Consider the following 18,291-nt stretch of genomic DNA (forward strand, 5'->3'; position numbering starts at 1 on the left):
CTCAACATTCAAAAAACTAAGATAATGGCATCTGGTACCATCACTTCATGGCAAATAGATGGGGAAACAATAGAGACAGTGACAGACTTAACTTTCTTGGGCTCCAAAATCACTGTGGTAGGTGAGTGGAAACATGACATTAAAAAAACGATTGCTCCTTGGAAGAAAAGCTATGACTAACCTAGGCAACATATTAAAAAGCACAGATATTACTTTGCAGACAAATGTCCATCAAGCCAAAGCCATGGTTTTTCCAAAAGTGAAGTATGGATGTGAGAGTTTGACCATAAAGAAAACTGAGCACCAAAGAATTGATGCTTTTGAACTATGGTGTTGGAGAAGACTCTTGAGAGTCCCTTGGACTGCAAGGAGATCAAACCAGTCAGTCCTAAAGGAAGTCAACCCTGAATATCCATTGGAAGGCCTGACGATGAAGCTGAAGCTCCAATACTTTGGCCACCTGATGTGAATAACTGACTCATTAGAAAAGACCCTGATGTTGGGGAAAATAGAAGGCAGAAGAAGGGGACAACAGAGGACAAGATGGTTGGATGGCATCACCGACTCAATGGATATAAGTTTGAGCAAGCTCTGGAAAATAGTGATGGACAGGGAAGCCTAGTGTGCTGCAGTCCATGGGATCACAAAGAGTTGGACATGACTGAGTGGCTGAACAATAAACATGTCAGATATGATTTATCTTTGTCTTTCCATTGATTCATGGCTCATTCCTTTCTATTGCTGAACAGTATCCTATTGTTGTGTATGGGAGGAAAAACAATTTTTCCTCTACACTTGTAGGTTATTAGTCAAGACTTCTCCTGTAAAAAAAGAAAAGAAAGAAAAACAAACAAACAAAAAAAGATTATCAGGAGATAAAACAGTTTAATAACATATATACCGCCTATATATAGAAAAGTTACCCAGGAAAACTGAATCACTCCCTGAAGTGTCCAAAGCCATCACCTTAAATACCATTTTAGGGAAAACAAAAGAAAGACCTTGGGGAATGGGGGAAGTCAGTTTTGGCAGGTCATCATGCAAAACACAGAAAAGAAGTATATGATTGTTTGCAGATTGAAATCAGAACTCCTCCACCATCAAATCTCTATGTGAGATTTAATCATCTTTCTGTTTCTGTGCAAAGAAGGACAGCCCTTAAATATGGAGATTTCTCTATTGTAAAAGTACATCACAAAAGGACAATCTCTGCTCAGTTTTCTGAGCAGAAATTCTGAGATTCTTTTTCCTTTTTTGTGAAATAATCCTCAGACTGAAATAATCCTTATATCAGAGAGGTATATTTTGGGGTAGCATATTCTACTTGCCTTGACATGGATGTAACCCATTTTGCTTATACATTCATCTTTTGAAGGATATACTGATTTCCTCAAGCTTTTAGCTATTATGGATATTGTTGATGTGCATAATTGCATCTCTGCTTGAATTTGAAGTTAGATTTTCAAAGCAGTTGACTAAGTACAGAAATCATGATTGTTGGACCCCAAGGTGAGACTTTTTAGCTTTGAAAAAGCTGCCCAACTGTCTTACACAGTGGCTGCACATGCATCCTCTGAGCAGTGAGGGAACGTTCCTGTTGTTCTTCACCCTCTAGCGGTTGATATTGTCATATGTATGGAGTTTAGCAGTCCAAATCGGTGTGGTGTGATATCTCATGACTTTAATCTGTAATTCCCTAGTAGTATGATATTTTGTATAATTTTTGTGTGATAATTGTAAGGCGAGTGGAGAGAAAAAGAAGCATGCTGGGAAGTCTGGCAAGAAAAGGGAAATTTATTAGAAGGAAAAGAGAGGGTGACTGGCTCTTAAGGAGAACCAGCATCCTCTTTTTCTGACAGGGTCCTTCTTATACCCCACCAATGAAAAATTCTCCGAAGTGATAGTCACGTAAGTCAGAGGTCTGGAAGCTGGTGGTCTCACACCTTTGAGAAGATAGGCACTAGTAAGTAAACAGCGTGCCGTTTGGGCAGTTTGGTCAGCCTAACAGATCACTGTGATTTTATTCTTTGTGTGCAAGGTCGACATAATGAGCCATCTTATCAAGGAGATCCCATGTGGGCCCTATCATTCCAGCCTTTTTGATTTAGGATAAGGGCTGAAGGTCAGTCTTCTGTAACTGCTTCTTGCGGGACAGGGGCATCATGGGGGTAAGATGAGGAAAGGCTGAAATGTGGGCCGAGGGGATTTGTGTGGGGTCAAAGTTTTTGATAATCTGAGTGAGTTAGAAGTAGCTCATGGGTAGTTCAGTTGGTAAAAGCTTGTAAGCGGTCCTGAAGATATTTTGAAAAAAGATGCATTAAACATGGACTGAAAGTTAGAAATGGGGAGTGCCGATCCTCTGGGAGACGAGAATGGATAAGCAGATCCAACAAGGTTTGGCCACGTACTGGCCAGGGTCGGGTTTGAGGTATTGAATAAACAACAGGTCAGATTTCCAGTTCTGAACAGGTCGGCAAGTTTGGGGACAGGGTATTAGTGTGAAGTTTGGACTGTAAAAGAAGAGAAAGAGTAAAATCGTGATGTGATGTCTCATGTCTAAGAGGAGAAAATGATAAAAATAAGAATCCAGATGTAGAAATAAATTTGGGACTCCTTGATAAGATGGCTCATTATGTCGACTTCGCAAACAAAGAATAAAATCACAGTGATCCGTGAGACTGACCAAACTGCCCAAACAGCATGCTGTTTTCTCACTGGTGCCTATCTTCTCAAAGGTGTGAGACCACCAGCTTCCAGACCTTTGACTTACGTGACCATCACTTCAGAGAATTTTTCATTGGTGGGGTATAAGAAGGACCCTGTCAGAAAAGGAGGAAGGAAGAGGAGGAAGTGGCATGTCACTCCAGTATTCTTGCCTAGAGAATTCCATGGGTAGAGGAGCCTGGCAGGCTCCACGGGGGCACTAAGAGTCAAACACGACTGAGCAACTAAACACACACACACATTTCAGGGGCAAGGTTTAAGGGATCAAGATACAGGAACTTGACTGTAGTATTAGTCCACTAACTAGGTGCACAGTGGTAAAGAATATGCCTGTCGATGTAGGAGACACAAGAGACACAGGTTCAACCCCTAGGAGAGGTTGGAGGAGAAAATGGCAACCTACTCCAGTATTCTTACCAGGAAAGTTTCAAGAATAGATGAGCCTGGCAGGATATAGTTCATGGTGCCAAAAGAGTCAGACACAACTGAGTGACTGAGTCAGTTCAGTTCAGTTCAGTTCAGTCGCTCATTCGTGTCCCACTTTTTGCGACCCATGAATCACAGCATGCCAGGCCTCCCTGTCCATCACCAACTCCCGGAGTTCATTCAAAATCATGTCCATCGAGTCGATGATGTAATCCAGCCATCTTATTCTCTGTCGTTTCCTTCTCCTCCTGCCCCCAATCCTTCCCAGCATCAGAGTCTTTTCCAGTGAGTCAACGCGTCGCATGAGGTGGCCAAAGTATTGGAGTTTCAGCTTTAGCATCAGTCCTTCCAATGAACACCCAGGATTGATCTCCTTTAGAATGGACTGGTTGGATCTCCTTGCAGTCCAAGCGACTCAAGAGTCTTCTCCAGCACCACAGTTCAAAAGCATCAATTCTTCAGCAATCAGCCTTCTTCACAGTCCAACTCTCACATCCATACATGACCACGGGAAAAACCATAGCCTTGACTAGATGGACCTTTGTTGGCAAACTAATGTCTCTGCTTTTTAATATACTGTCTAGGCTGGTCATAACTTTCCTTTCAAGGAGTAAGCGTCTTTTAATTTCATGGCTGCAATCAGCATCCGAAGTGATTTTGGAGCCCAAAAAAATAAAGTCTGACACTTTTTCCACTGTTTCCCCATCTATTTCCCATGAAGTGATGGGACCAGATGCCATGTTCTTTGTTTTCTGAAAGTTGAGCTTCAAGCCAACCTTTTCACTCTCCTCTTTCACTTGACTGAGTACACAAACACAATTTAGCCTACTACACACTGTCATTGATAACACTGCAGTTGTACGATGACATTTTAAAATCAGTCATTGGTGGGTATATGAAACAGAACTGACACAAGAAGGGGAGTGTAGTGATGAGACTGAAACAGACAGGCTAAAGCACACCAAAGTCTTTAGTGTAGATTCCTTATTTTGCAAAATCTAAAGATAGAAGAGTTAGTATACATTCTTGCGTATTTTTTTATTTTAGTTATTGATTCCTAAAATGATTTTCCCATAATTTGTTATTCAACCATGCAAATTCTGGGAAAGCAGAATCAGTCAGTCAATTCTATTGTTGACCTTCCATTTAATTTGCTTATTTTTTCTCTTTTTTATACCACAAAGTAGATCTAATATAATGGGCCAATTTTAGATGAAATCAGGCTTTAAATACTGTAATAAATTTATATCATATAGATGAAAGTTGGTTATACATGGCAATATATTGACATTCCACTTTGCTTGGAATTTAATATAATTTAATAGTAATGGGTTGGAAGAAGCACAAGCTGGAATCAAGATTTCTGGGAGAAATATCAATAACCTCAGATATACAGATGACACCACCCTTATGGCAGAAAGTGAAGAGGAACACAAAAGCCTCTTGATGAAAGTGAAAGAGGAGAGTGAAAATGTTGGCTTGAAGCTCAACATTCAGAAAACAAAGATCATGGCATCTGGTCCCATCACTTCATGGGAAATAGATGGTGAAACAGTGGAAAAAGTGTCAGACTTTATTTTGGGGGGCTCCAAAATCACTGCAGATGCTAACTGAAGCCAGGAAATTAAAAGCCGCTTACTCCTTGGAAAGAAAGTTATGACCAACCTAGACAGTATATTAAAAAGCAGAGTCATTACTTTGCGAAATAAGGTCCGTCTAGTCAAAGCTATGGTTTTTCCCGTGGTCATGTATGGATGTGAAAGTTGGACTGTGAAGAAGGCTGATCGCCGAAGAATTGATGCTTTTGAACTGTGGTGCTGGAGAAGACTCTGGAGAGTCCCTTGGACTGCAAGGAGATCCAACCAGTCCATTCTAAAGGAGATCAATCCTGGGTGTTCATTGGAAGGACTGATGCTAAAGCTGAAACTCCAATACTTTGGCCACCTCATGCGACAAGTTGACTCACTGGAAAAGAGTCTGATGGTAGGAGGGATTGGGGGTGGGAGGAGACGGGGACGAAAGAGAATGAGATGGCTGGATGGCATCACTGACGCGATGGACATGAGTTTGAGTGAACTCTGGGAGTGGTGATGGACAAGGAGGCCTGGCGTGCTGTGTTTCATGGGGTCGCAACGAGTCGGACACGAGTGAGCGACTGAACTGAACTGAACTGAATAATGTTTTTCTGTGATATTTCTGCTCATAAGCAGCAATTCCAAAAGCATTTGCATGAATCAATGAAATACATTAGAGATAGACTTTTGAAGTTTTACATCTAAAACAAGAATTTTCTGTAGGTTTATATTCACCATGCAATCTTTGCCTAGAATGTCGTAATGTCTAACAAAGGCCTCCCTGAGTAACAGAGGCTTTTCTTAGACTTTACTTATATCTAGAATGTTTTCACATAAGGATATTTTATAGGGCAGTTTGAAAACCTAAAACATCAGTGGCTTTTAGCTTTATAATTTTAATAGATAATTAAGAATGTCTTTCATTCTTGTAAGGCTTTTCAAATATATGACCACATCCACACTTTCTAAACAAAAAGATTTAGCTCAAGCCTTCAAGAAACAAAAACAGATGAAATAGTCAAATATCAAGAGCTTATAGCTCTTTGTACCTGTATGTGTGTGTACTTAGTCATGTCCTACAGTTTATGAACCCATGAACTGTAGTCTGCCAGAATCCTCTCTGCATGGAATTTTCCAGGTAAGAATACTGGAGTAGGTTGCTATTTCCTCCTCCAGGGGATCTTCCAACCCAGGGATTGAACTTGTCGTGTATGGATGTGAGACTTGGACTATAAAGAAAGCTGAGCACCAAAGAATTGATGCTTTTGAGCTGTGATGTTGGAGAAGACTCTTGAGAGTCCCTTGCACTGCAAGGAGATCCAACCAGTCCATCCTAAAGGGTATCAATCATTGGGAGGATTGATGCTGAAGTGAAGGTCCAATAGTTTGGCCACCCTGCAAAGAACGGACTCATTGGAAAAGACTGTGATGCTGGGAAAGATTAAAGGCAGGGGGAGAAGGGGACTATAGAGGATGAGATGGTTGGATGACATCACTCGATGGACATGAGTTTGAGCAAGCATTGGGAGTTGGTGATGGACAAGGAAGCCTGGTGTGCTGCAGTCCATGGAGTCCTAAAGAGTCAGACAGGATTGAGCAACTGAACCAAACTGAATTTTGGAATAGCGTTTATGTAGCAAAAGATTGGTCTTCCCTGGTGACACAGATGGTAAAGAAATCTCTGCAATGTGGGAGAGCTGGGTTTGATCTCTGGGTCTAAAAATCCCCTGTAGAAGGGAATGGGGAGCTTGGGGGGCTACAGTTATGGGTCACAAAGATTCAGACATGACTGAGGAACTTTCACTCACTCACAGCAAAAAATAAATATAATCAGAGAGAAGTATTTCAAAACCATACATATGACAAAGAACTTGTATCCACAATATATTAATAGCTTTCATCATTGGGGGGAAAAAAAGACTTCAAATAGAAGATACATAAGCAAGGAGTTAATGCATGAGAGTTTGCTCAGAACCATTAGTTATTAAGGCAATGAGGGTAAAGCCACAACACAATAACATAACACAAATGTCAAATGGACTGAAATTCATATACTGAGCATAACAAATCCCCTAATTCATCAGAAATCTCATTTGGGAATTAACAGGGACAGGCTTTCTTATCTCTTTGGGTGTTTTTCTTTGTTCTTTTCATTTGTTTGTTTTTTTACTTTTATCTTCTACAAATCCAGGAAATCATTTAGTTTAAATCCGTATAATTATTTCATATTTAATTTTGGAAATGTGATTAATTTTTGGGGGTTTTTTTTGGAAATGTGCTTGTTAATGGCAACTTTTGATACCTTTCTATATATCATTGTTATTCTTGGTTGTGAGGATCTCAACACTGAAATACCAATTGTATTCCTGTGGAGCTATCGGTGAGGCAAAGTTCAGTTCAGTTCAGTCTCTCAGTCATGTCCGACTCTTTGCAACCCCATGAATCACAGCACGCCAGGCCTCTCTGTCCATCACCAACTCCCGGAGTTCACTAAAACTCATGTCCATAGAGTCGGTGATGCCATCCAGCCATCTCATTCTCTGTCGTCCCCTTCTCCTCCTGCCCCCAATCCTTCCCAGCATCAGAGTCTTTTCCAGTGAGTCAACTCTTCGCATGAGGTGGCCAAAGTATTGGAGTTTCAGCTTTAGCATCAGTCCTTCCAAAGAACACCCAGGACTGATCTCCTTTAGAATAGACTGGTTGGATCTCCTTGCAGTCCAAGGGACTCTCAAGAGTCTTCTCCAGCAAAGTTCAACCAAAACTAATTGCTAATGTTTTCCCAGGAAAATCAAGAAATTGATTCATTTATGTTTCAGAAGAATTCTACTATCATCCACTTCTCTGTTACACATATAGTGTATATGAACTGTTCTTGGTCACCTAATTATGGTGGTGAGTCACTCAGTTGTGTCTGACTCTTTGCTACCCTGTAGACTCTATTTGCCAGGCTCATCTGTCCATGGGATTCTCCAGGAAAGAATAATGGAGTGGGTTGCCATTCCCTTCTCCAGGGGATCTTCCTGACTCAGGGATCAAACCTGGGTCTCCTGTATTACAGGAAAATTCTTTACTGTCTGAGCGACCAAGGAAGCTCTAACTATTTTTCCCTCAGAAATCCCTGTCTTCTGGGATGCAACTATTTGCTGCAACAACTATTTTGTTCAGCCAGAACCCAGCTTAGCTTTTTAACAGGGCGGCTCCTCAAACACATGTAGATTAACATCCTTTCAATATTCCCCCACCTAAAAATTTAACTGAGTGTGAGTAACTACATTGTTTTTACAAGCTGGGTAACCTAAGGGGGAAAAAATCTTCCAATGGGATTTGTGTTTCATTAAAAATGGAGATCTTAAATAACTGTAAAACATCTCTTAAAGAGAAAGTGTATTCCGCACATTAAGCAAGTGAGAGAAAGGATATACATTTAGAGTTTTCTTGGTGCTTCGCAGACACTAAAACAATTTTAGGCAGACACATAGTACCCAGACACTCTTCTTCAAAATACTGTTGTCTGTTCTTCAAGCCTATTATGACATGGATTTCATTGTGTGGTATGGTACTGAAGCATTTTATAGCCCCAGGTGCTGTGAAAATGAGGGGAGAGCCAGTGGGTGGATAAAGACAGTGTTGTTCTACAAGCAAGGAGGCACTTTTAGTTAAATAGATTAATAATGTACTGAGATACTCTAGAACGTATGCACTATATCCATTACATAAACATAGAATAAATCCTTTACAAGAAACTTTTAGAATTAAAAATAAAAATTAATAGTTTCTACAATCTCATAGTGAAGGTATTGTGTTTATGGAATGCCATTTTAGATTATAATATACACATAGAAAATTTTAATCTAAATCAGTGCTATTTTTGGAATTCCATTTAATGGGCTTAAAATTCCCTTCTCTTTATATCATTTCCACTAGATCTGATAAAATGAGCCAATATTTATAATGCAATCTTTAGTTGCTGAAATAAATATATATCATAAGCATGAAGAATGATTAATTAATGTGTTCATTAACTCTTAATTAATGGCAATCCATCAACTCCCTATTTTGTTTGATTTTAATATATTCCAGTCAATGTTTTATGCCATGTTTCTCCCCATAAGCAACAATTCAAAAGATATTTGGCTGAACTGATAAAATATACCAGGAGTAGAAAATGTCAACCTTTTATATTATACAGTTATTCTAAGGTGTTTCCACCATGAGAACTCTTTTAAACATGCTATAGTGTTTCACAAATACCACTCTGAATAACAAAGGAATTTTGCAGGCTTTCTATTTCCATTCTGAAATATTTTCACATATGGATATTTTACAATGACATCTAAAAAATTTAAGACTATCAGAGGTCTTTTAACCTTACACCTTTAATGGATAACTAACTGTTCTTCAGTACTTTATGGTATTTCAAATATATGTTTGTATCCTCACTTTCTGTGCTTTAGTCTTCAGGAAACCAGATTCAAGGTATATGAAGCAACAAATATCAAGAATTTATAATTTCTTATATCTAGTGCAATTAATAAATATGTACGTCTTCATAAAAGTCTGTTAACTTTTTGTCCACAACCATTTCTGCACCTTCCCCAAACTGTTGTTATATGCGTACAATAGTTATACTATATTGTGATATATAGGGCTTCCCTGGGGGCTCAGCTGGTAAAGAATCCACCTGTATATTGTGATATATATCTTTATTTTTTAAGACACTTAGCAAGCTCTCAGTTAATTTTGTGTTTCTGAGATATAAGTAATAGCCAAAAAAGGTTGTCTAGTGTTTTTAGGTTAATATATATTTGCTTATTTTATGCTTCAGGCAACTTTCAGTGCTATGGTTAACAAGGATGGAATGCTTTGTTCTTTACCAAAGAATGAGCACAAACAGTGTAATATAAAACAATGCTTTAGGTAAGTGGGTGTTTGTGAACCACAAAGAGACAAAAAAGGGGCACTTATGGCTGAAAGTGAGAGAGAAGGAACGAAAGTCAACTTGGACGAAGTGCAGAAGAATTGATAGTTGATAACAAAAACACAATATTGCATCTTAACAAGTCTCTTTCTATACCTTCCATAGGGCTTTATAATCTAATCTTTAGACTTATTTCCTTCTCATTTTTAAATGTAGCTACCTCAAATATAATTGATAGATACCACATATAGTTACAAGGTATACAATGTGATGAAGTGGTATATGTATACTTTGTGAAATGATTATCAAAATAAGGTTAATTAATACATGCATAACCTCACATAGTTACCATTTTGAGTGTGTATATGGTGAGGACAGTTAAAATCTACTCTTTTAGCAAATTTCAGGTTTATAATCCAGTATTGTTAACTGGAGTCATCATGTAAATTAAATCCCCTAAACTTGTTCAATAAATAATAGAAAATTTGTGCACTGTGACCAACATCACCCTTTTCTCCTATCTTTCAGTCCTTAGCAACAACCAATCTACTCTCCACTTCTGTGAAATTTATTTATTTACTTTGGCTGCACCACAATGCTTACAAGGATCTTAGTTCGCTGACCAGGGATCAAACCCAGGCCTGGGCATTGAAAGCACCAAGTCCTATTCACTGGTCTGCCAGGGAGATGCTCTGTTTTACCTTTTAGACTCTTATCTATATGTAAGATCATGCAGTACTTATCTTCCTCTCTATGGGTTATTTCACTTAGTATGTTGCCTTCACGGTTCTTCTATGTTATAGCAAATATGACTTTTTCTAATAAACATGGGCTTGTATATTTCACAACCTGAATAACTGCCAAATCCTCTATGTACTATCCTTTCACTTCTCAAATTGAGTCTTATTTAGATTTGACTGAATATCTCTATTCAAAGATTATTTTATTTACTTGACCATTTAGTTAATATGTTATTTGTTTTAGCTTATTTTTAGTAGTATTTAAACTGCAGAATGCACTATAGTATATAAAGAATCTACATGCTCAAAGATCACTGAGTAAATGCACAATAAGTCTCAGCATAATTGAAACAATGTTTGAATAAAAACTAAACAAAAATTAGCATAATGGAAAAATCAGAAATGTTTTTCTTTTAAACTAAATGCCATGTACAAATTCTGGAAAGATAATTAAACATGACATGTGAGAGGAACAGTAATAGATTTAAGATTGAGATTTAGTGTAATACTACTTTAAGAAATTGAAAAATTATGTTTGTCATGTGTTCTACCATATAATTTTAATAAACCATCTGTCACTTTATCTGTGTGGATGCATGTTTATTCACATACACCTAACATAAATATTTTGGAGAAGGCAATGACACCCCACTCCAGTATTCTTGCCTGGAAACTCCCATGGATGGGGGAGCCCGGTAGCCTGCAGTCCATGGGGTCTGTGTTTTTATTCTGTCAGGTTTCTTGAGTATACTGTTTTCAATGTTCATCTATATTCTTGAACATATAAGTTTGTTTCATTAAGTGACACAATAGTAATTCATTTTCAGGCTATAACACATTTTATTGGTCCATTGTTCATTTAGATGATCGTTGGGTTATTTCTATTTAGCTATAAGCATTCCTGCCAGTGCTCTTTTAAGGCAGCCCTCATCACCAAATATCATCTTATTCCCATCCTCGAACCACATATCATCCAGGGATATTTCATTGATTTTTGTGACTCTCTCACATTCTCTAAATTGTGCACTTTTTTTTGAATTATGTTTATTTTGTTCATTTGAGAATGTCTCTACTACAATTAAGGCCTCAGAAATATGATCAATGCTTATTTTGCATTTCCTAAGCTCCCTGGTACAAGAAGATGAAAAGTAGGGCTTTCTAAACAATTATTATTAAGTATTTCTTGTTATCAGTGATATAAAATAAATAAAACATAACTGTTAGGGGAATTTTAATATAGATATGGCTCATATGTCCAAAGAAGACCTATTTAGAAAGTTGCACAGGTATGATTATTTTTCTAAATCACCAGAGTTCCATTTTATTCCTAAACTACTGTGTTTCCTGGGAGCTCAGATGGTAAAGAATCTAAAATTTGGTCTCACAACTTGGTATCTCTGATGTGACTGGACTATTTCCCAGCATCCCAGAACTAGTTTTCCTTTCACAATGACCTGAATGACCAAAGGGTCAGTCACTCTCCTTCTATATGTGTGCTGCTTAAGAAGTGCTTCATAAAGGCACTTTGTTTGCATATATGAACAACAAAACTAAGAAGTGACTGCACACTTGCTCACAGATTTAATAACAATGACATAAAAAAACTATTAATAAGCAAATCAGTACTTAGAAATTCCACAGGACTGGAAAAGGTCAGTCTTCATTCCAATCCCAAAGAAACGCAATGCCAAAGAATGCTCAAACTACTGCACAATTGCACTCATTTCACATGCTAGTACAGTCATGCTCACAATTCTCCAAGCAAGGCTTCAGCAATATGTGAACCGTGAACTTCCAGATGTTCAAGCAGGTTTTAGAAAAGGCAGAGGAACCAGAGATCAAATTGCCAACATCTGCTGGATCATGGAGAAAGCAAGAGACTTCCAGAAAAACATCTGTTTCTGCATCATTGACTATGTCAAAGCCTTTGACTGTGTGGATCACAATAAACTGTGGAAAATTCTGAAAGAGATGGGAATACCAGACCACCTGACCTGCCTCTTGAGAAACCCGTATGCAGGTCAGCAGGAAGCAACCGTTAGAACTGGACATGGAAGAGCAGACTGGGTCCAAATAGGAAAAGGAGTATGTTAAGGCTGTATATTGTCACCCTGCTTATTTAGCTTATATGCAGAGTACATCATGAGGAACGCTGGGCTGGAAGAAACACAAGCTGGAATCAAGATTGCCGGGAGAAATATCAATCACTTCAGATATGCAGATGACACCACCCTTATGGCAGAAAGTGAAGAGGAACTAAAGAGACTCTTGATGAAAGTGAAAGAGGAGAGTGAAAAGATTGGCTTGAAGTTCTGCATTCAGAAAACAAAGATCATGGCATCTGGTGCCATCACTTCATGGGAAATAGATGGGGAAACAATAGAAACAGTGACAGACTTTATTTTTTGGGCTCCAAAATCACTGCGGATGCTGACTGCAGCCAGTAAATTATAAGACACTTACTCCTTGGAAAGAAAGTTATGACCAACCTAGATAGCATATTAAAAAGCAGAGACATTACTTTGCCAACAAAGGTCTGTCTAGTCAAGCCTATAGTTTTTCCAGTGGTTATGTATGTATGTTAGAGTTGGACTGTGAAGAAAGCTGATCACCAAAGAATTGATGCTTTTGAACTGTGGTGCTGGAGAAGACTTTTGAGAGTCCCTTGGACTGCAAGGAAATCCAACCAGTCCATTCTAAAGGAGATCAATCCTGGGGGTTCATTGGAGGGACTGATGCTAAAGCTGAAATTCCAATACTTTGGCCACCTCATGCGACTAGTTGACTCACTGGAAAAGTGTCTGATGCTGGGAGGGATTAGGGGTGGGAGGAGAAGGGGAGGACAGAAAATGAGATGCCTGGATGGCATCACCGACTCGATGGACATGAGTTTGAGTGAACTCCGGGAGCTGGTGATGGACAGGGAGGCCTGGCATGCTGTGATTCATGGTGTTGCAAAGAGTCGGATATGACTGAGCGACTGAACTGAACTGAACTTAGAAGTTAACAGAGTTCTACAATGAGCTCATTGATAGTTTGGGAAGAATAAAGCAAATTGTACACTTTTCACATATTTTCCTTAGATATACAGTACCTCTTTATCTTTCTTTTGAATTTTTGCCATACTTTACCTGCTCTGATGAACAAAAATGGTCAGAAATATTGTAAGTCACTTCTGAGTCTAGCCTTTAAGAAGACAATATCTAAAAGTCATGACCTACAGTAAAGAAAGTCTGACAAATCTTCTGAATAACAGATTTGACAAATTCTGAGATAACATGGACTGGGAAGAGGAGAATTTGCGTCTATCTTGCTAGTCATTTACATCCTGTGCAGTAATGAAAGACCTTGCAGTCTAACCATCTTTCCATGAATATTTCATGTATCCTCAGTTAACATGAGAAAAAAAAAAAAAACAACAAGATAATGAGTCAGTGGTCATTCTTTTAAGTTATTTAGGTTTGAAATACAGTTTTATGTAGTAAGAGATAACAGGAACCGTGTGGGGAAATAAATCAGAGAGACAAATTTTAAGTGTGCTGTGCTTAGTCACTCAGTCATGTCTGACTCTCTGTGACCTCATGGACTGTAGCCCACCAGGCTCCTCTGTCCATGGAATTCTCCAGGTAAGAATATGGGAGTGGTTAGTCAATCCCTTCTCCAGGGGATCTTCTCACCCAGGAATTGAACCAGGGTCTCCTGCAGTGCAGGCAGATTCTTTACCATCTGAGCTACCAGGGAAATTGCATATATATATATAAAGATTGAAGAAAGTCTTTGAAAACCATCTATTTATCTGACACAGAGAGAATGCCTTTTGCAGCATAGGTCCACAAATGGATCCAGAGATTTTCATATTGAGAGAAGTAAGTCAGACAGAGAATGATACATATCATAAGATAGCACTTATATGTGAAATCTGGAATATGGTACAAGCAACATTTTTACAAAACAGAAACAGAGTCACAGATGTTTGTGTTCCTTTTCTGATTGCTTCTTTTATTTGTTTCTTGCTCTCATCTACATTATTTTCTCTAAAACTACGAAATTCAGCAGGTTAAAGTTCATTTAATAGTCCATTTTTAATTTTGGGGAAAAGATACCTAGTGAAAAATTATGTTTTTTATTTAATTGTTATTCCCATTCTTGGTATAATAATCCCAAATGTTGTTTATTATTTTAGTCATTATGTCATGTCTGAGTCTTTCATGACCCCATGGACTGTAGCTCACCAGGCTCCTCTGTCCTTGGGATTTCCCAAGCTAGAATACTGAAGTGGATTACCTTTTTCTTCTCCAGGGCATCTTCTCCCAGGGATCAAACCTGTGTCTCATGTATTAGCAGGCAGATTCATTACCACTGAGCCACTAGGGAAGTCAAATGACATCAATACTAAGGTATCAAGTACAGTACTCTATGGAGGTATTTTGAAGGCAAAGATCAAACCACATAACTGTTAATAATTTCTCACTAAAATCAAGAAACTGATGCATTTGTCTTACAAAAGAGTTTTATTATCATTATTTACTTCACTGTCACACATATGGTATATACAGAATTGTTTTAGTCATCTCATTCTACTATGCATTTTAGTTTTCCCCTCAACTACATTCTTATCTTCTGGGAAAAATCCCTTCTGTTGCATTTCATTCATCCAGAACCCAGCTTTAGCTTTTTAACAGTGCTGTTATCAAGACCATGTTGAATACAACTTTTCAATCTACTCTCACCCAACAAATTAAACCCGAGTTTGGGTAGATAAATTATTATTTTAAATTGGGTAACATAAAGTATCTCCCAATGGGATTTGTGTTTCATTAAAAATGGAGATCTTAAATAATTGAAAAACATGTCTTTAGAAGAAAATGTCTTCCTCATATATAAGCAAGTGGGAAAAAAATCTCTAGGATTTTCCTGGTACCCCTGGTAACATTAAGACAAGTTCTCTATTGGCAAATGTGTACTGAGGAGAAAATTACTTTTTTCAGAATGTACTTTCTGTTCCTCAAACCTGGAGAACTATGACACAGTTCATTGGATGATGCAGTACTAAATACATTATGCCTCACTGCAGCTAAGAGAATGACTGGGAGAGCCAGTGTGTGAATAAAGACAGTGTTTTTCTGTAAGCAAGGCAGCATTTATAATAACATAAAAATGAATACTGCACTGAGATACTCAGTGGAATTATACATTACACTAAAATCACATATGTACACTGAACATTCATTTTGTACAATAGGCCTTTCGATTAAAAAATACAAATAAGATTTCTTACCATTTCTCATTGCATCTACTTTGCTTAATGAAAATCAGTCTATTATACATATAGAAATTTTCACCTAAAAAAGTACACTGCAAGTACATTTTCAGAAATGAAACTATAATCAGACCCCCCAAAAATTAATTTGTTGCTTCTTGGCAATTTTACCCACACCCATCACAAATTAATGTTCAATACAATATACCACTTAGCTTGTTTATTTTTGAGGTATATACCAGGGAAATCATATTGCCTTTACACTGCTATGTCTGGCTTCTTTCGCTCAGTATTATGTTTGTGAAATTTCTCCACATGTTGTTGTATGCAGAGGCAGTTCATTCATCTACATTGCAGTCTACTGTTTCAAGATACAAAACTACCATAAAGTTATTTACCTAATCCAGAGCAGGAGTCAGTACATTTTACCTAAGCTGAGACATACCATTTATAAGTGAATACAGATGGTTGCTTTCGGGATATAGCAAAAAAACTGTTTAGGTGTGGCTAAGATTTTATGGCCTACAAACCCTAAAATATACTTTAAAGAAAAGCTTGTCAAGTCCTATACTAATGTACTGGGGAAAAATTTAGTTATTTTCAGTGTTATAGTATTTCAAATACTACTATGGTGAATATTTCTGTACATGTCTTTTAGTGAAGATACTCATTCTTCCCTCCTGGGCATAATTCCAGGCATGGTATTTTTGGTCCTAGGACATTTGTACAGCCAGCATTAGAAGACTCAGCTATGGAGTTTTACCAAGTGCAGCAGCAATTTTCCATCTACTATCAATGTGTGAAGTCCATGGTGCTTCACAACTTCAGGAGTAGTTGATATTTCAATTGCTTATATTCTGCCATTCTGTAGATGATACAGTATAACTTTACTTTTTGTTTCAGTTTTATTTACCTGAGCACTAGTAAGTTTGAATATCTACTTTTATGAGGAATCTATGAGATTCTAAATTTGAATAACAGGCCACACAATTCTTTGTGTGAACATGAAGTGCTGAAGTGACTCATTTTTCTTCCATTTTTCAAGTCTGTTCCAATAATAGGGATGGCTTTACATAGAAATAGAGTCATGTTTTATAGAGGCAGATTGTATCATCTGGAAAGGACCTTACAGGTAATCTGGCTGAAGTCCCCATTTTACACAGGGGGATCCGAGGGATAGAAAGGAAGAGTGATGAGTTCCATTTAGAGTGGCATCGCTACCTGGTCCAGAGCATGTTTCTAACTAGGGAGAGATATTTCCAGTGAGGTTAAACATCACTCCCTCCAGCTTAAACAGAAACCCTCTTATGTATTGGTTTATTGAATATTACTACTGCTCTCTTCCTATCAAATGTGGTTCTACAGCCTATGACCACTATGCATCTCCCTCTTCTCTGTGTTGTATAGGTAACCTAGTCTATCATCATGCCACATTTTCCGTTAAGAATTTAAATTCAAGGATGAAGAAAGGGACTATAGAATGGAAACTTGACTATAATATTGTCACATTATCCACTGTCACTGATAATACTGCACTTGAACAAAGATATTTTTCATCAAGATCGGTGATACATCAGAAGGAGAAAAGGAAAGATAGTGATGAAGACTGAAGTAGACTGGCTAGAATACATCAGAGCCTTTTAATATGTTGCTCCCTTTTTCTGTAAAATTTCATTATAGGAGAGTCTTTACACACCATGTCCAAACTTCTACTTGAGTTATGAATTCCTTAAAAAAATATTCCCATAATTTCTTCTTTAACCTCTGTAATTCCAGACATGAAAGCCAGATATTATGTAGATGTTGTTTGCTGCAATTCTATTTTTGGCTATCAATTGATGGGCTCAGATTTTCTTTCGTTTTCATATCACTTACATTAGATCCAATAAAATGGACCAATGTGCACGTCATATCAGTCTTTAGATAATGTAACAAATATCTGTCATATGAATGAAGATGGATTAATTAGATAATGTTACATCACAATCCATTGATGCCCTATTTTTTTTAGACTTTAATTTTCAGACAGTGCTTTGATCAAGCTGCTTTTTATAGGCAACAGTTCCAAAAGAGTTTGATAAAATGATAAAATATGCTAGGATTAGAAACCTATAAGTCTTTTATCTAAAATAAGAATTCTTTGCAGTATTTTTCCACCATGAGAATTTTTCCTAATATGCCATACATGTATGTGAGCTCAGTCATGTTTGACTCTTTGCAACGCTATAGACTATAGCCTGCCAGACTCCTCTTTTCATGGGATTCTCCAAGAAAAAATATTGGAGAGGGTTATGATTTCTTCCTCCAGGGTGGAATTCCTGACCCAAGGATCAAACCCATGTCTCCTGCATCTCCTACATCGGCAGGCAGATTCTTTACAACTGAGACATCTGGGAAGCCCAATATGCCATAAAGTCTCACAAACAACATTTTGAATAACAGAGTAAGTTCTTCGACTTTACTTCCATTCTGAAATACATTCCCATAAGGATATTTTAGAATGGCAACTAGAAAATTTAAGACAATCATTGGCTTTTAGCTTTTAAAATTTTAAAGGATAATCAACAGTCTTTCCGTAGCTTTTGGTCCTTCAAATATATGGCCATATCTTCACTTTCTCAACAAACTGATTCAGTGCTTAACCTTCAG

The sequence above is a fragment of the Moschus berezovskii genome, chromosome 14 (genome assembly GCF_049115385.1).
Source record: "Moschus berezovskii isolate FMDL1 chromosome 14, NW_MosBer_1.0, whole genome shotgun sequence".
Taxonomy (NCBI): domain Eukaryota; kingdom Metazoa; phylum Chordata; class Mammalia; order Artiodactyla; family Moschidae; genus Moschus; species Moschus berezovskii.